Source organism: Pleurodeles waltl, chromosome 7 (genome assembly GCF_031143425.1).
Source record: "Pleurodeles waltl isolate 20211129_DDA chromosome 7, aPleWal1.hap1.20221129, whole genome shotgun sequence".
NCBI lineage: Eukaryota > Metazoa > Chordata > Amphibia > Caudata > Salamandridae > Pleurodeles > Pleurodeles waltl.
The window spans coordinates 948,600,085-948,620,195 of NC_090446.1; the positions used below are offsets into that span (position 1 = coordinate 948,600,085).

Consider the following 20,111-nt stretch of genomic DNA (forward strand, 5'->3'; position numbering starts at 1 on the left):
ATAGAAAAAGAGAAACAAGTTTTCAGAACTTTTTAGAAAGACAGAAAAAAACTTTTTAAACTTTTAAGAACTTTTTGAAAGTTTAGAAGTACTTTTCAGCACTTAGAAAAGAGTGAAAAGAGGAAATGCAAAACTTTTTGGCTATGTGTATATACACTGACCTTGTTTTGTATATTTTTCTCTTATGAAAAGTACAATGACAAGAGTGGTAAGTAGTCTCAAAGCACTTATCCCACCGCTGCACAACCAATGTAGGAGGCTGGACTGGCTTGTAGTGAGTACCAAGGGGTACTTGCACCTTGCACCAGGCCCAGTTATCCATTATTAGTGTATAGGGTGTCTAGCAGCTTAGGCTGATAGATAATGGTAGCTTAGCAGAGCAGCTTAGGCTGAACTAGGAGACGTGTGAAGCTACTACAGTACCACTTAGTGTCATATGCACAATATCATAAGAAAACACAATACACAGTTATACTAAAAATAAAGGTACTTTATTTTTATGACAATATGCCAAAGTATCTCAGAGTGTACCCTCAGTGAAAGGATAGGAAATATACACAAGATATATATACACAATAGCAAAAATATGCAGTATAGTCTTAGAAAACAGTGCAAACAATGTATAGTTACAATAGGATGCAAAGGGGAAACATAGGGATAGGGGCAACACAAACCATATACTCCAAAAGTGGAATGCGAACCACGAATGGACCCCAAACCTATGTGACCTTGTAGAGGGTTGCTGGGACTATTAGAAAATAGTGAGAGTTAGAAAAATAACCCTCCCCAAGACCCTGAAAAGTGAGTGCAAAGTGCACTAAAGTTCCCCTAAGGACAAAGAAGTCGTGTTAGAGGAATAATGCAGGAAAGACACAAACCAACAATGCAACAACTGTGGATTTCCAATCTAGGGTACCTGTGGAACAAGGGGACCAAGTCCAAAAGTCACAAGCAGCTCGGAGATGGGCAGATGCCCAAGAAATGCCAGCATATTTTTGCTATTGTGTATATATATCTTGTGTATATTTCCTATCCTCTCACTGAGGGTACACTCTAAGATACTTTGGCATATTGTCATAAAAATAAAGTACCTTTATTTTTAGTATAACTGTGTATTGTGTTTTCTTATGATATTGTGCATATGACACTAAGTGGTACTGTAGTAGCTTCACACGTCTCCTAGTTCAGCCTAAGCTGCTCTGCTAAGCTACCATTATCTATCAGCCTAAGCTGCTAGACACCCTATACACTAATAAGGGATAACTGGGCCTGGTGCAAGGTGCAAGTACCCCTTGGTACTCACTACAAGCCAGTCCAGCCTCCTACAGTGACACATACAACTAAAACAACATATATACAGTGAAAAATGGGGGTAACATGCCAGGCAAGATGGTACTTTCCTACACCTATGTATAGTGAACGCGTGTAATGGTGTCCCCGCACTCACAAAGTCTGGGGAATTTGCCCTGAACGATGTGGGGGCACCTTGGCTAGTGCCAGGGTGCCCACACACTAAGTAACTTTGCACCAGGTGAAGGTTAGACATTCAGGTGACTTATAAGTTACTTATGTGCAGTGTAAAATGGCTGTGAAATAATGTGGGCATTATTTCACTCAGGCTGCAGTGGCAGGCCTGTGTAAGAATTGTCAGAGCTCCCTATGTGTGGCAAAAGAAATGCTGCAGCCCATAGGCATCTCCTGGAACCCCAATACCCTGGGTACCTCAGTACCAAATACTAGGGAATTATAAGGGTGTTCCAGTATGCCAATGTGAATTGGTAAAATTGGTCACTAGCCTGTTAGTGACAATTTGTAAAGAAGAGAGAGCATAACCACTGAGGTTCTGGTTAGCAGACAGTTAGGCATCTCACAGGAACACATACATATAGGCCACAAACTTATGAGCACTGGGGTCCTGGCTAGCAGGGTCCCAGTGACACATAACAAACATACTGAAAACATAGAGTTTTCACTATGAGCACTGGGCCCTGGCTAGCAGGATCCCAGTGAGACAGTGAAAACACCCTGACATATACTCACAAACAGGCCAAAAGTGGGGATAATAATGCTAGAAAGAGGCTACTTTCTCACAGACACCTGCAAAACTGCAACAAAGTAGCAAGACGACTACCAGCAACATTGTAGTGCCTAATCCGACCAGCTTTCTCGACTGGTTCCTGGTGGTGCATGCTCAGAGGGCTGTCTGCCTTCACCCTGCACTGGAAGCCAAGAAGAAATCTCCCGTGGGTCGACGGAATCTTCCCCCTGCTAATGCAGGCACCAAACTTCTGCATCACTGGTCCTCTGGGTCCCCTCTCATCTTGACGAGTGTGGTCCCTGGAAGACAGGAACTGGATCCAAGTTACCCTGACACTCCAGTGGTCCTTCTGTCCAAATTTGGTGGAAGTAATTCCTTGCCTCCCCACGCCAGACAGTAATCCTGTGTACAGAGTGATCTGCAGCTGCTAGGGCTTCTGTGCACTTTTGCAAGGAATCGTTTGTGCACAGCACAGTCCAGGTCCCCAGCACTCCGTCTTGCATTGCTTTACTTGCTGAGTTGACCACTGGCTTCGTGGGACCCTCTTTTGTAGTGTTGAGACGACCGCCGTGCTCAGATTTCTTGAACGCCTGTTCAAGTGCTTCTGCGGGTGCTGCCTGCTTCTGCGTGGGCTCTCTGTGCTGCTGAGGGCCCCCTCTGTCTCCTCCTCCAAGGGGAGACGTCCTGGTCCTGCCTGGGCCCAGGCAGCACCCATTTTCTTCAACTGCGACTCTTGCAGCTATCAAGGCTTGTTTGCGGTCTTTCTACATGGAAACAACTCTGCATCCTCCAGAATGCCGTGGGACATCTTCTGTGCAAAGGAGAAGTTCCTGGCACCTTCCGTTGTTGCAGAATCTTTGGCTTCTTCCACCCAGAGGCAGCCCTTTTGTACCTTCATCCGGGGTTTAGTGGGCTCCTGCCCCCCCTGGACACTTGCATGACTCTTGGACTTGGTCCCCTCCCTTTACAGGTCCTCAGGTCCAGGAATCTGTCTTCAGTGCTTTGCAGTCAGTTGTTGCCTTTGCAGAATCCCCTATCACGACTTTGCTGTGTTTCTGGGGTAGTAGGGTAACTTTACTCCTACTTTTCAGGGTCTTGGGGTGGGGTATCTTGGACACCTTTAGTGTTTTCTTACACTCCCAGCGACCCTCTACACACTACTGTACACTAGGCCTGGGGTCCATTTGTGGTTCACATTCCACTTTTGGAGTATATGATTTGTGTTGCCCCTAGGCCTGTTGCATCCTATTGTATTCTACAATGTTTGCACTACTTTTCTAATTGTTTAGTTACCTGATTTTGGTTTGTGTGTATATTTTGTGTATTTTACTTACCTCCTAAGGGAGTATATCTTCAGAGATATTTTGGGCACATTGTCACTAAAATAGAGTATCTTTATTTTTTAGTAACTCTTTTGAGTATTGTGTTTCTTATGATGTAGTGCTAAGTGATATAAGTGGTATAGTAGGAGCTTTGTATGTCTCCTAGTTCAGCCTAAGCTGCTCTGCTATAGCTACCTCTTTCAGCCTAAGCTGCTAGAACACTACTAATCTACTAATAAGGGATAACTGGACCTGACACAAGGTGTAAGTACCATCAGGTACCCACTATAAGCCAGGCCAGCCTCCTACACAGGTGGACCACTTTAACAGTTTGGGATTTTCACTTTTCATCTGCGTAAACCATTTGAGAGGCCTGGGGTCAGTCTGAACAAGGAAGTGCGAGCAAAAGAAGTATGGACTCAACTCCTTGAGGGACCAAACCACAGTAAAGGCTTCCCTCTCAATGGTACTCCAACGCTGCTCTCTGCAGAGTAATCTGCTAATGAAAGCAACAGGTTGGTCATGGCTATCATGATTGATCTTGTACAGGACTGATCCTATTCCATGTTCAGAGGCATCTATCTGCACTATGAACTGCTTGGTATAATCTGGAGCTTTGAGAACAGGGGCTAAGCACATTGATTCTTTTGGGGCCTTTTGTCAGCTCACTGTTCAGTTTACCTTTTTTTGGCATTTTCTTGGAAATTAGTTCTGTGAGAGGGGCCACAATGGAGACATATCCCTTCACAAACCCCCTGCAATACCCAGTTAAGCCAAGGAATGCTCTGACTTGAGTCTGGGTTGTTGGAGCTACCCAGTCCAGAATTGTCTGGCTTGAAGTGGTTAGACGTCGACTTCACCTACAAGGTGGGCCAAGTATACAACATGCTCGTGCCCTATCTGGCACTTGCTTGCCTTGATAGTGAGGCTTGCCTTTCTAAGAGCCTCAAAGACCTCCCCCGGGTAGATCAGGTGACCCTGCATGGTAGAGCTAAAGACAGCAATATCATCTAAATATGCTGCACTAAAGTCTTCTAACACAGTCAGTTTGTTCATCAACCTTTGGAAGGTGGAAGGGGCACTCTTTAGTCCAAATGGCATAACAATGAACTGAGAATGCCCATCAGGGGTGGATTATGCAGATGTTTCTTTTGCTCCAGGGGTAAGACCTATCTGCCAGTACTCTGATGTGAGATCAAAAGTACTGAGGTATTTGTCTGCCTCTTACCTGCCATTTAGCTCGCCAGCCCTAGAAATGGGGTGAGCATCAGTTCTTGTCACAGCATTGAGACCCTTTAGTCCACACAAAACCTAATTTCTTTCTTTCCACCCTGGGAATGAGGCTTGGGGACTAAAACCACTGGGCTGGCCCAGGGACTTTCAGAGTGCTCAATGACTCCCAATTCCAGCATCTTGCTGACCTCAGCTTTGATGCTCTCTTTGACAAGGTCAGACTGACTGTACATTTTGTTTTTCACAGGTAAGCTGTCCTTAGTGTCCACATCATGTGTGCACCAGGTAGTCTGACCTGAGGTCAAGGAGAAGAACTCAGCAAACCTCTGTAAGACTTGCTTTCAGTCAGCCTGCTGTGGGCCAGTTAGGGTGTCTGAAAAGGCAAGTCCCTCTACTGAGCCATCCTTTGGATTGCTGAAGAGGAGAACAGGGAAAGGTTCACTCTCTGCTTCCTGTCCCTCATGAGTGACCATAAGCATGGTCATCTCAGCTCTGTCATGATAGGGTTTCAGGGGGTTTACATGGTTACCTGTTTTGGGGCTCCTGCAAGAGCCAAAGTCGAACAGGAAGGTGAGTTCCCCTTTTCTTTCTAGGATGGGGTAGGGTCCACTCCACTTGTCTTGCAGGGCCCTAGGAACTACAGGCCCCAAACCCCATACCTTCTGCCCTGGTTGGAACTACACCAATGCAGCTTTTTCATAATACTAGAGCTTCTGGAGTGCTTTGCTGGCCTCAAGATTTTTTGAAGCTTCTTCCATGTACTCATCCATTCTGAAAGGAAGGCCAAGCACATAATCCACAATGCCTTGCTTACGCTCTCAGCAAGGCCTTTCCCATTCCTCCTTTACAAGACAAAGGGGTGACCAAACAGAAGCTCAAAGGGGGAAAACCTACTGCCTTCTATGGTACTTCTCTGTAACCAAAAAGCAGGCATGGAAGTAAGACATCCCATCTCCTTCTGAGTTTTTCAGTAGGCCCTCCAATTATACCTTTCAATGTCTTGTTGAATCTCTCAACAAGGCCATTGGTTTGGGGGTGATAAGGGGTAGTGAACTTATAGGTCACACCTCACTCAGCCCACATGCTTTAGGTAGCCAGACATGAAGTTAATACCGCTCTCTGACACCACCTCTTTTGGAAAGCCCACTCTGCTGAATACACCAATGAAGGACCAAGCTACTGCAGGGACAGTAGTGGTCCTCAGAGGAATTGCTTCAGTGTACCTGGTTGCATAGTCCACTACAACCAGTATAAATCTGTTCACCGATGCTGTTGGAGGGTAAAGGGGACCGACAATGTCAATCCCTACCCTAACCCCTACCACTGGAAGTGGAAATAAGGGGGCCTTTGGATGGCCACCTGTCTTGACAATGGCTTGACAGGTGGCACAGGAGTTACAAAACTCCTTCACCTTCTGGGACATGGCTGGCTAGTAGAAGTGGTTTACTGTAGGAAAGTACCATCTTTCCTGGCATGTTACCCCCATTTTCACTGTATGTATGTTTGTTTTTGTCTATGTGTCACTGGGATCCTGCCAGGCAGGACCCCAATGCTCATAATGTATGCCCTGTATGTGTTCCCTGTGTGGTGCCTACCTGTATCACTGAGACTCCGCTAACCAGAGCCTCAGTGTTTATGCTCTCTCTTTGCTTTAAAATTGTCACTGCAGGCTAGTGACTAATTTTACCAATTCTCTTTTGGCACACTGGAACACCCTTATAATTCCCTTGTATATGGTACCTAGGGCCAGATGTAGCAAAGGTTTTTACCCATTCTGTGTCTATGGGAAAAACTGTTTGTACATATGGCCCCTAGATACCCAGGGTATTGTGGTTCCAGGAGATCCCTATGGGCTGCAGCATTTCTTTTGCCACCCTAAGGGACCTCAGACAATTCTTACACAGGACTGCTACTGCAGCCTGAGTGAAATAACTTCCATGTTATTACACAGCCATTTTTCACTGCACATAAGTAACTTATAAGTCACCTATATGTCTAACCCTCAGTTGGTGAAGGTTAGGTGCCAAGTTACTTAGTGTGTGGGCACCTTGGCACTAGCCAAGGTGCTCCCACATTGTTCAGGGCAAATTCCCCGGACTTTGTGAGTGCCGGGAAACCATTACACACGTGCACTACATATAGGTCACTACCTTTATGTAGCGTCACAATGGTAACTCCGAACATGGCCATGTAACATGTCTAGGATAATCGAATTGTCACCCCAATAACATTCTGGTATTGGGGGGACAATTCCATGCATCCCCGGGTCTCTAGCATAGAACCCAGGTACTGCCAAACTGCCTTTCCGGGGTCTCCACTACAGCTGCTGCCAACCCCTCAGACAGGTTTCTGCCCCCCTGGGGCCTGGGCAGCCGGGTCCCAGGAAGGCAGAACAAAGGATTCCCTGAACTTTGTGAGTGCGGGGACACCATTACACGCGTGCACTACATATAGGTCACTACCTATATGTAGCTTCACAATGGTAACTCCGAATATGGCCATGTAACATGTCTATGATCATGGAATTGCCCCCTCTATGCCATCCTGGCATAGTTGGCACAATCCCATGATCCCAGTGGTCTGTAGCACAGACCCTGGTACTGCCAAACTGCCCTTCCTGGGGTTTCACTGCAGCTGCTGCTGCTGCCAACCCCTCAGACAGGCATCTGCCCTCCTGGGGTCCAGCCAGGCCTGGCCCAGGATGGCAGAACAAAGAACTTCCTCTGAGAGAGCGTGTTACACCCTCTCCCTTTGGAAATAGTTGTGAAGGGCTGGGGAGGAGCAGCCTCCCCAGCCTCTGGAAATGCTTTGATGGGCACAGATGGTGCCCATCTCTGCATAAGCCAGTCTACACCAGTTCAGGGATCCCCCAGCCCTGCTCTGGCACGAAACTGGACAAAGGAAAGGGGAGTGACCACTCCCCTGACCAGTACCTCCCAGGGGAGGTGCCCAGAGCTCCTCCAGTGTGTCCCAGACCTCTGCCATCTTGGAAACAGAGGTGTTGGGGGCACACTGGACTGCTCTGAGAGGCCAGTGCCAGCAGGTGACGTCAGAGGCTCCTTCTGATAGGCTCTTACCTCTCTTGGTAGCCAATCCTCCTTCCTTGGATGCCAACCCTCCTTTTCTGGCTATTTAGGGTCTCTGCTTTGGGGAATTCTTCAGTTAACGAATGTAAGAGCTCACCAGAGTTCCTCTGCATCTCCCTCTTCACATTCTACCAAAGGATCGATCGCTGACTGCTCCAGGACGCCTGCAAAACCATAACAAAGTAGCAAGACGACTACCAGCAACATTGTAGCACCTCATCCTGCCGGCTTTCTCGTCTGTTTCCTGGTGCTGCATGCTCTGAGGGATGTCTGCCTCACCCTGCACTGGAAGCCAACAAGAAATCTCCTGTGGATCGACGAAATCTTCCCCCTGCCAACGCAGGCACCAAACTTCTGCATCACCGGTGTAGGAGGCTGGACTGGTTTGTAGTGGGTACCAAGGGGTACTTACACCTTGCATCAGGCCCAGGTATCCCTTATTAGTGTAGAGGGGTGTCTATCAGCTTAAGCTGATAGAAAAGGTAGCTTAGCAGAGCAGCTTAGGCTGAACTAGGAGACGAGTGAAGCTCCTACAGTACCACTATTGTCATATGCACAATATCATAAGAAAACACAATACACAGATATACTAAAAATAAAGGTACTTTATTTTTATGACAATATGCCAAAGTATCTCAGTGAGTACCCTCAGTAGGAGGATAGCAAATATACACAAGATATATGTACACAATACCAAAATATGCAGTAATAGCAATAGAAAACAGTGCAAACAATGTATAGTCACAATAGAATGCAATGGGGGCACATAGGGATAGGGGCAACACAAACCATGTACTCTAGAAGTGGAATGCGAACCACGAATGGACCCCAAACCTATGTGACCTTGTAGAGGGTCGCTGGGACTGTAAGAAAACAGTGAGGGTTAGAAAAATAGCCCAACCCAAGACCCTGAAAAGTGGGTGCAAAGTGCACCTAAGTTCCCCAAAGAGCACAGAAGTCGTGATAGGGGAATTCTGCAGGAAAGACCAACACCAGCAATGCAACAACGATGGATTTCCAGACGAGAGTACCTGTGGAACAAGGGGACCAAGTCCAAAAGTCACGATCAAGTCGGGAGTGGGCAGATGCCCAGGAAATGCCAGCTGTGGGTGCAAAGAAGCTGCCAACGGATGGTAGAAGCTGAGGATTCTGCAAGAACGACAAGGGCTAGAAACTTCCCCTTTGGAGGATATATGTCACACGTCATGAGGAGTCGTGCACAGGTGTTTCCGTGCAGAGAGATCACAAACAAGCCTTGCTATCTGCAAGGGTCATGGTTAGGGTTTTTCAAAGCTGCTGTGGCCCAGGAGGGACCAGGATGTCGCCAATTGCGTGAGGGGACAGAGGGGGCGCCCAGCAAGACAAGGAGCCCTCTCAGAAGCAAGCAGCACCCGCAGAAGTGTCAGAACAGGCACTATGAAGTGGGGTGAACCGGAGCTCACCCGAAGTCACAAAAGAGGGTCCCACGACGCCGGAGGACAACTCAGGAGGTCGTGCAATGCAGGTTAGAGTGCCGAGGAACCTGGCTTGGCTGTGCACAAAGGAAATCCTGGAAGAGTGCACAGGAGCCGGAGTAGCTGCAAAACACGCCTTTCCCAGCGATGCAGTCTAGCGTGGGGAGGCAAGGACTTACCTCCACCAAACTTGGACTGAAGAGTCACTGGACTGTGGGAGTCACTTGGACAGAGTTGCTGAGTTCAAGGGACCTCGCTCGTCGTGCTGAGAGGAGACCCAGAGGACGGGTGATGCAGTTCTTTGGTGCCTGCGGGTTCAGGGGGAAGATTCCGTCGACCCACGGGAGATTTCTTCGGAGCTTCTAGTGCAGAGAGGAGGCAGACTACCCCCACAGTGTGCACCACCAGGAAAACAGTCGAGAAGGCGGCAGGATCAGCGTTATAAGGTCGCAGTAGTCGTCTTTGCTACTTTGTTGCAGTTTTGCAGGCTTCCACCGCGGTCAGCAGTCGATTCCTTGGCAGAAGGTGAAGAGAGAGATGCAGAGGAACTCTGATGAGCTCTTGCATTCGTTATCTAAAGAATTCCCCAAAGCAGAGACCCTAAATAGCCAGAAAAGGAGGTTTGGCTACTTAGGAGAGAGGATAGGCTAGCAACACCTGAAGGAGCCTATCAGAAGGAGTCTCTGATGTCACCTGCTGGCACTGGCCACTCAGAGCCGTCCAGTGTGCCAGCAGCACCTCTGTTTCCAAGATGGCAGATCCCAGGGGAGGTGGAGGTCAGGGGAGTGGTCACTCCCCTTTCCTTTGTCCAGTTTCGCACCAGAGCAGGGCTGGGGGATCCCTGAACCGGTGTAGACTGGCTTATGCAGAGATGGGCACCATCTGTGCCCATCAAAGCATTTCCAGAGGCTGGGGGAGGCTACTCCTCCCAGGCCCTGACACCTTTTTCCAAAGGGAGAGGGTGTAACACCCTCTCTCTGAGGAAGTCCTTTGTTCTGCCTTCCTGGGCCAAGCCTGGCTGGACCCCAGGAGGGCAGAAACCTATCTGAGGGGTTGGCAGCAGCAGCAGCTGCAGTGAAACCCCCGGAAAGGTAGTTTGGCAGTACCCGGGTCTGAGCTAGAGACTCGGGGGATCATGGAATTGTTTCCCCAATGCCAGAATGGCATTTGGGTGACAATTCCATGATCTTAGACATGTTACAAGGCCATGTTCGGAGTTACCATTGTGACGCTATACATATGTCGTGACATATGTATAGTGCACGATTGTAATGGTGTCCCCGCACTCACAAAGTCCGGGGAATTTGCCCTGAACAATGTGGGAGCACCTTGGCTAGTGCCAGGGTGCCCACACACTAAGTAACTTAGCACCCAACCTTTACCAGGTAAAGGTTAGACATATAGGTGACTTATAAGTTACTTAAGTGCAGTGGTAAATGGCTGTGAAATAACGTGGACGTTATTTCACTCAGGCTGCACTGGCAGGCCTGTGTAAGAATTGTCAGATCTCCCTATGAGTGGCACAAGAAATGCTGCAGCCCATAGGGGTCTCCTGGAACCCCAATGCCCTGGGTACTTCAGTACCATATACTAGGGAATTATAAGGGTGTTCCAGTATGCCAATGTAAATTGGTGAAATTGGTCACTAGCCTGTTAGTGACAATTTGGAAAGAAATGAGAGAGCATAACCACTGAGGTTCTGGATAGCAGAGCCTCAGTGAGACAGTTAGTCATAACACAGGTAACACATACAGGGCATGCTTATGAGCACTGGGGCCCTGGCTGGCAGGGTCCCAGTGACACATACACTAAAACAACATATATACAGTGAAATATGGGGGTAACATGTCAGGCAAGATGGTACTTTCCTACACAACCCCCCCCCAAACGAAGGAGAATAAGACTAGCCATGACCTGATGAGTCTTCATTGTCTAAGTGGAAATATCTGGAGAGTCCATCTGCATTGGAGTGGGTACTCCCAGGTCTATGTTCCACTGTATTGTCCATTCCCTGTAGGGATATGGACCACCTCAACAATTTAGGGTTTTCACCTTTCATTTGTTTTAGCCAAAGTAGAGGTTTGTGGTCTGTCTGAACAATGAAGTGAGTGCCATACAGGTATTGCCTCAACTTCTTCAGTGCCCAGACCACAGCAAAGGCCTCCCTCTCTATGGCAGACCAACGCTTTTCTCTAGGGGTCAACCTCCTGCTGATAAAAGCAACAGGTTGATCCTGGCCCTCAGAATTAAGTTGTGATAAGACTGCCCCTACCCCTAATTCAGATGCATCAGTTTGGACAATGAATTTTTTGGAGTAACAGGGGCTTTTCAGGACAGGTGCAGAGCACATGACCTGCTTCAGCTCCTCAAAAGCTTTCTGACAGTTTGCTGTCCATAATACCTTGTTAGACATTTTCTTAGATGTGAGGTCATTAAGAGGGGCTGCAATGGAGCCATAGTTCTTTATGAACCTCCTGTAGTACCCAGTGAGGCCTAAGAAGGCTTTCACCTGAGTCTGAGTTGTAGGGGGAACCCAATCTATAATAGTTTGGATTTTCCCCTGAAGTGGTGCAATCTGTTCTCCACCTACCAGGTGTCCCAGATAAACCACCTTTCCCTGCCCTATCTGGCACTTTGAAGCCTTGATAGTGAGACCTGCCTTTTGCAGGGCCTCTAAAACTTTCCACAGGTAGACCAGGTGATCATCCCAGGTGGAGCTAAAGACAGCTATATCATCTAGATATGCTGCACTAAAAGCCTCCAACCCTTGCAGGACTGTATTCACCAACCTCTGAAAAGTGGCAGGTGCATTTTTCAACCCAAAAGGCATTACTGTGAATTGTTAGTGCCCTCCAATGGTTGAAAATGCAGTTTTAACTTTTGCATCCTCTGATAACTTGATCTGCCAAAACCCTGCAGTCAAATCAAAGGTGCTTAGATACTTGGCAGATGCCAGTGTATCTATTAGCTCATCTGCCCTGGGTATAGGGTGAGCATCAGTTTTAGTCACTTGGTTGAGACCTCTATAGTCTACACAAAATCTCATTTCCTTCTTTCCATCTTTGGAATGAGGTTTTCGTACAAGTACCACAGGAGAGGCCCATGGACTTTCAGAGTGCTCAACCACTCCCAGTTCAAGCATTTTCTGAACCTCTTGTTTTATGCAGTCCCTGACATGGTCAGGCTGCCTATAGATCTTACTTTTGACAGGCAAGCTGTCTCCAGTATCTATAGTGTGCTCACACCAAGAAGTGGTGCCTGGCACAGTAGAAAAGAGTTCAGAAAACTGACCCAGGAGATTTATGCAGTGGTCTTTCTGCTCAGCAGTAAGACAATCTGCCAGAACTACACCTTCCACTAGAGCATCTTGTTCTGTGTAAGAGAAGAGATCAGGGAGAGGGTCACTCTCTTCTTCCTGTCCCTCATCTGTTGCCATGAGCAGGGTGAGATCAGCCCTGTCATAGTAGGGTTTCAGGCGATTGACATGGAGCACCCTAAGGGGACTCCTGGCAGTGCCTAAGTCAACTAAGTAGGTGACTTCACCCTTTTTCTCAACAATAATGTGGGGTCCACTCCATTTGTCTTGGAGTGCTCTTGGGGCCACAGGCTCCAAGACCCACACTTTCTGTCCTGGTTGGTACTGAACCAGAACAGCCTTCTGGTCATGCCATTGCTTTTGGAGCTCTTGGCTGGCCTGAAGGTTTTTACTGGCCTTTTTCATGTACTCAGCCATCCTAGATCTTAGGCCAAGTACATAGTCCACTATGTCTTGCTTAGGAGCTGTTAAAGGTTGTTCCCAACCCTCCTTCACAAGTGTTAGAGGACCTCTCACAGGGTGTCCAAATAGGAGTTCAAAGGGGCTGAAGCCCAGTCCGTTTTGGGGTACCTCCCTGTAAGCAAAAAGGAGGCAAGGTAACAGGATATCCCATCTCCTGCGGATTTTTTCAGGGAGTCCCATTATCATTCCTTTGAGAGTTTTATTAAACCTCTCAACCAGTCCATTTGTTTGTGGATGATAGGGTGTGGTGAACTTGTATGTCACACCACATTCCTTCCACATGGCCTTTAAGTAAGCAGACATGAAATTGCTTCCCCTGTCTGATACCACCTCTTTTGGGAAGCCCACCCTGGAGAAGATTCCAAGGAGGGCCTTTGCCAATGCAGGAGCTGTAGTGGTCCTTAGAGGAATTGCTTCAGGATATCTGGTGGTTTGGTCCACTACCACTAAAATAAACCTATTGCCTGAAGCAGTAGGAGGGTCAAGGGGGCCAACTATGTCAACCCCTACCCTTTCAAAGGGAACCCCAACCACAGGCAGTGGAATAAGGGGTGCCTTTGGAGTGCCACCTGTTTTGCCACTGGCTTGACAGGTTTCACAGGACTTACAAAATTCCTTTGTGTCCTCTGACATTCTAGGCCAATGAAACAAGGGACCAAGCCTGTCCCAAGTTTTCATTTGCCCCAAATGTGCAGCTAAGGGAATGTCGTGGGCTAGAGTTAGGAGGAACTTTCTGTATTCCTGAGGAATCACCAATCTCCTGGCAGCTCCAGGTTTTGGATCCCTTGCTTCAGTATACAAAACGGTGTCCTCCCAGTAAACTCTGTGAGAGTCACTGACATCCCCATTTGCTTGTTTGACAGCTTGCTGCCTTAGACCCTCTAGTGTGGGACAGGTATGCTGTGCCACACTCAGCTCCTCCCTGGCAGGCCCCCCTTCACCCAAAAGCTCAGCAGTGTCTGCTTCCAGCTCCTCTGGTGTAGGTTCTGCACAGGGTGGAAATTCTTCTTCCTCAGAAGTTGAATCCACTGTAGAGGGTGGGATAGTAGGTAGTGTTTTACCTTTACTAACCCTAGTTTTAGGGAGCACTTGGTCCATTCTTCCAGGATCCAAGTCACCCTGTCCTTTTTGCTTTTTGGCCTGAGCCCTGGTTTAAGCAAAAATATGCCCTGGAATGCCCAGCATTGCTGCATGAGCCTCCAACTCCACTTCTGCCCAAGCTGATGTCTCTAAATCGTTCCCTAGTAGACAGTGTACAGGTAAATCTGAGGCAACCACAACTTTCTTTGGACCAGTAACCCCCCCCACAGTTGAGATTCACAACAGCCATGGGGTGGCTAAGAATGTTGTTATGAGCATTGGTTACTTGGTACTGGTGACCAAGTAGGTGTTGTTCAGGGTGGACCAGTTTCTCTATTACCATTGTTACACTGGCACCTGTGTCCCTGTAGGCCTGAACCTCAACACCATTTATTAGGGCTAGTTGCCTGTACTTATCCATGTTAAGGGGACAAGCAACCAAGGTGGCTAAATCAATAGCCCCCTCAGAGACTAACACAGCCTCTGTGGTCTCCCTAACAAGACCAACCCCAACTAAATTACCAAAAGTGAGCCCAGCTACTCCCTTGGATTGGCTATTAGTAGGTTTGCTCCCACCACCACTGCTATTACTAGGGGCACTAGGTGTAGCAGCAGGGGTTGTAGTGGTAGGAGGCTTTTCTTTGGACAACGGGGATCTGTTGTCCAATGGCCTTTTATTTTTCATAAATATCACCATGGTTTCTTTTCTTTCTTTTGATTTGAAGAGGATTTGGGCCCACCACACCCACCAGAGTGTTTTTGTGGGCCTGATGAAGACTCATTTTTAGATTTGTCCCCACCCTTGTCAGAAGACTTACCATCCTTCTTCTTGCCATCCTTGTCACCCCTTGTATGAACTTTTCTGTTCACCCTTGTTCTGACCCATTTGTCTGCCTTCTTTCCTAATTCTTGGGGAGAGGTCAGATCAGAGTCTACCAGGTACTGGTGTAACAAATCAGACACACAAGTATTAAGAATATGCTCTCTCAGGATTAAGTTATACAGGCTTTCATAGTCATAAACTTTACTGCCATGTAACCACCCCTCCAAGGCCTTCATTGAATGGTCAACAAAGTCTACCCAGTCTTGTGAAGACTCCTTTTTGGTTTCTCTGAACTTCATCCTGTACTGTTCAGTGGTTAAGCCATACCCATCTAGGAGTGCATTCTTAAGAACTGTAAAATTATTGGCATCACTTTCTTTAACAGTAAGGAGCCTATCCCTACCCTTTCCACTGAAAGATAGCCATAGGATAGCAGCCCACTGCCTTTGAGGGACCTCCTGTACAACACAGGCCCTCTCAAGTGCAGCAAACCACTTGTTAATGTCATCCCCCTCCTTGTAAGGGGGAACTATCTTGTGCAGATTCTTAGAATCATGCTCTTTTGCAGGATGACTATTTGGAATACTGCTGCTGCCACCATGGGGTCCTAACCCCAACCTCTGCCTTTCTTTTTCTAAGTCAAATGCTTGTCTATCTAAATCCAGCTGTTGCTTTTTAAGCTTCAGCCTGGACTCTTCCACTCTCAATCTATTGAGCTCCCTTTCTAACACTCTGTCTTCAGGGAGGGTGGGTTGGGCATGCCTTGACACAGAAGAATGGTGAGAATGAACAGAGGGAGACCTGTCCTTAACAGATGGCACTCTAACATTTTGGCCTACAGAAGTAACACTCCTACTGTGATGAGAAGTAACACTCCTACTGTGATGTGAAGTCACATTAGTACCAGCGATGCTAGGTGGCTTGCTAGGGGGCAGGCTGGGAAGGTTCCCTTCTAACTCTCTTACTGGGGGTGCCCCAGAGTCAGAGTGTGAACCATCAGCTAATTTCTCTACAGATGTGCCAACTAAGGTCATATCCTGTTCAATGAGCATATTATCTAACAGTTGTCTTGAGGGATTCTTCCCTACCCCTAAACCTCTATCTAAGCAGAGACTCCTTTCTTCCTTCCAGCTAAGGTTGTCATAAGCTATGCTGGCCAGATCAAGAGTTTGGCCTGTACCAGACATGATAGACAAGAGTTTAAGGGACAGAAAAAGAAAGAAAAAGTTTTAGAACTTATTAAAGAACAGAAAAAAGTTGTAAAACTTTTAAAGAACTTTTTGAAAGTTTTAGAGGTACTTTTCAGCACTTAGAAAAAAGAGTAAGAGAAGAAAAGCAAAACGTTTTGGTTAGGTGTACATACACTGAACTTGTTTTGTATATTTTTCTCTTATGAAAAGTACAATATGACAAAGTGGTAAGTAGTTGCAAAGTACTTATCCCACCGCTGCACAACCAATGTAGGAGGCTGGACTGGCTTGTAGTGGGTACCAAGAGGTACTTACACCTTGCAACAGGCCCAGGTATCCCTTATTAGTGTAGAGGGGTGTCTAGCAGCTTAGGCTGATAGAAAAGGTAGCTTAGCAGAGCAGCTTAGGCTGAACTAGGAGACGAGTGAAGCTCATACAGTACCACGAGTGTCATATGCACAATATCATAAGAAAACACAATACACAGATATACTAAAAATAAAGGTACTTTATTTTTATGACAATATGCCAAAGTATCTCAGTGAGTACACTCAGTAGGAGGTTAGCAAATATCACAAGATATATGTACACAATACCAAAATATGCAGTAAAAGCAATAGAAAACAGCGCAAACAATGTATAGTCACAATAGAATGCAATGGGGGCACATAGGGATAGGGGCAACACAAAAAATATACTCTAGAAGTGGAATGCGAACCACGAATGGACCCCAAACCTATGTGACCTTGTAGAGGGTCGCTGGGACTGTAAGAAAACAGTGAGGGTTAGAAAAATAGCCCACCCCAAGACCCTGAAAAGTGGATGCAAAGTGCACTAAAGTTCCCCAAAGAGCACAGAAGTCGTGATAGGGGAATTCTGCAAGGAAGACCAACACCAGCAATGCAACAACAATGGATTTCCTGACGAGAGTACCTGTGGAACAAGGGGACCAAGTCCAAGAGTCACGATCAAGTCGGGAGTGGGCAGATGCCCAGGAAATGCCAGCTGTGGGTGCAAAGAAGCTGCCACTGGATGGTAGAAGCTGAGGATTCTGCAAGAACGACAAGGGCTAAAAACTTCCCCTTTGGAGGACGGATGTCCCACGTCGTGAAGAGTCGTGCAGAGGTGTTTCCGTGCAGAGAGACCGCAAACAAGCCTTGCTAGCTGCAAGGGTTGCGGTTATGGTTTTTGGATGCTGCTGTGGCCCAGGAGGGACCAGGATGTCGCCAATTGCGTGAGGGGACAGAGGGGACGCTCAGCAAGACAAGGAGCCCTCTCAGAAGCAAGCAGCACCCGCAGAAGTGCCGTAACAGGCACTATGAAGTGGAGTGAACCGGAGCTCACCCGAAGTCATAAAAGAGGGTCCCACGATGCCTGAGGACAACTCAGGAGGTCGTGCACTCCAGGTTGGAGTGCCGGGGACCCAGGCTTGGCTGTGCACAAAGGAAATCCTGGAAGAGTGCACAGGAGCCGGAGTAGCTGCAAAACACGCGGTTCCCAGCAATGCAGTCTAGAGTAGGGAGGCAAGGACTTACCTTCACCAAACTTGGACTGAAGAGTCACTGGACTGTGGGAGTCACTTGGACAGAGTTGCTGAGTTCAAGGGACCTCGCTCGTCGTGCTGAGAGGAGACCCAGAGGACCGGTGATGCAGTTCTTTGGTGCCTGCGGTTGCAGGGGGAAGATTCCGTCGACCCACGGGAGATTTCTTCAGAGCTTCTAGTGCAGAGAGGAGGCAGACTACCCCCACAGCATGCACCACCAGGAAAACAGTAGAGAAGGCGGCACGATCAGTGTTACAAGGTCGCAGTAGTCATCTTTGCTACTTTGTTGCAGTTTTGCAGGCTTCCAGCGCGGTCAGCAGTCGATTCCTTGGCAGAAGGTGAAGAGAGAGATGCAGAGGAACTCTGATGAGCTCTTGCATTCGTTATCTAAAGAATTCCCCAAAGCAGAGATCCTAAATAGCCAGAAAAGGAGGTTTGGCTACTTAGGAGAGAGGATAGGCTAGCAACACCTGAAGGAGCCTATCAGAAGGAGTCTCTGACGTCACCTGCTGGCACTGGCCACTCAGAGCAGTCCAGTGTGCCAGCAGCACCTCTGTTTCCAAGATGGCAGAGGTCTGGAGCACACTGGAGGAGCTCTGGGCACCTCCCAGGGGAGGTGCAGGTCAGGGGAGTGGTCACTCCCCTTTCCTTTGTCCAGTTTCGCGCCAGAGCAGGGCTGGGGGATCCCTGAACCGGTGTAGACTGGCTGATGCAGAGATGGGCACCATCTGTGCCCATCAAAGCATATCCAGAGGCTGTGGGAGGCTACTCCTCCCCAGCCCTGACACCTTTTTCCAAAGGGAGAGGGTGTAACACCCTCTCTCTGAGGAAGTCTTTTGTTCTGCCTTCCTGGGCCAAGCCTGGCTGGACCCCAGGAGGGCAGAAACCTGTCTGAGGGGTTGGCAGCAGCAGCAGCTGCAGTGAAACCCCGGGAAAGGTAGTTTGGCAGTACCCGGGTCTGAGCTAGAGACTCGGGGGATCATGGAATTGTCTCCCCAATGCCAGAATGGCATTGGGGTGACAATTCCATGACCTTAGACATGTTACATGGTCATGTTCGGAGTTACCATTGTGACGCTATACATATGTCGTGACATATGTATAGTGCATGCGTGTAATGGTGTCCCCGCACTCACAAAGTCTGGGGAATTTGCCCTGAACAATGTGGGAGCACCTTGGCTAGTGCCAGGGTGCCCACACACTAAGTAACTTAGCACCCAACCTTTACCAGGTAAAGGTTAGACACATAGGTGACTTATAAGTTACTAAAGTGCAGTGGTAAATGGCTGTGAAATAACGTGGACGTTATTTCACTCAGGCTGCACTGGCAGGCCTGTGTAAGAATTGTCAGCTCTCCCTATGGGTGGCACAAGAAATGCTGCAGCCCATAGGGGTCTCCTGGAACCCCAATACCCTGAGTATTCAGTACCATATACTAGGGAATTATAAGGGTGTTGCAGTATGACAATGTAAATTGGTGAAATTGGTCACTAGCCTGTTAGTGACAATTTGGAAAGAAATGAGAGAGCATAACCACTGAGGTTCTGGATAGCAGAGCCTCAGTGAAACAGTTAGTCATAACACAGGTAACATATACAGGGTACACTTATGAGCACTGGGGCCCTGGCTGGCAGGGTCCCAGTGACACATACACTAAAACAACATATATACAGTGAAATATGGGGGTAATATGTCAGGCAAGATGGTACTTTCCTACAACCGGTCCTCTGGGTCCCCTCTCATCCTGACGAGCGTTGTCCCTGGAACACAGGAGCTGGGTCCAAGTGTCTGCCACAGTCCAGTGGCACTTCTGTCCAAATTCGTGGTGGTAAGTCCTTGCCTTCCCACGCCAGACAACAAACCTGTGTACAGCGTGATTTGCAGCTGCTCTGGCTTCTGTGCACATTTCCAGGATTTCCTTTGTGCACAGACTAGCCTGGGTGCCCAGCACTCCGTCCTGCATTGCCCAACTCGCTGAGTTGGACTCCGACGTCGTGGGATCCTCCATTGTGACTCTGAGTCGACCGCTGTCCTCAGGTCTTCTAAGTGCTGGTTCCGGTACTTCTGCGGGTGCTGCCTGCTTCTGTTGGGGCTCTCTGAGCTGCTGAGCGCCCCCTCTGTCTCCTCCTCCAAGGGGCGACATCCTGGTCCTTCCTGGGCCCCAGCAGCACCCACTTTACTTTTATTACTGTTACTTACCTGTTTTGGGTTTGTGTTTACTCCTACTTTTCAGGGTCTTGGGGTGGGGTATCTTGGACACCCTGACTGTTTTCTTACAGTCCCAGCGACCCTCTACAAGCTCCCATAGGTCTGGGGTCCATTTGTGATTCCCATTCCACTTTTGGAGTATATGGTTTGTGTTGGCCCTAGACCTATGTCTACCTATTGCATCCTATTGTGATTCTACATTGTTTGCACTCATTTTCTTACTGTTACTTACCTGTTTTGGGTTTGTGTACATATAATTTGTGTATATTACTTACCTCCTAAGTGAGGGTATCCTCTGAGATACTTTTGGCATATTGTCACTAAAATAAAGTACCTTTATTTTTAGTAACTCTGAG

The 20,111-nt window shown here is 47.9% G+C and overlaps 1 protein-coding gene across 1 annotated transcript in view; it reads right to left on the bottom strand.

Moving 5' to 3' along the window:
* The window catches only part of DNAH17 (dynein axonemal heavy chain 17), a 7,556,186-nt gene that overhangs the window by 3,835,040 nt on the left and 3,701,035 nt on the right, over nucleotides 1-20,111 (bottom strand). The gene's annotated exons all lie outside the window — the stretch shown is intronic.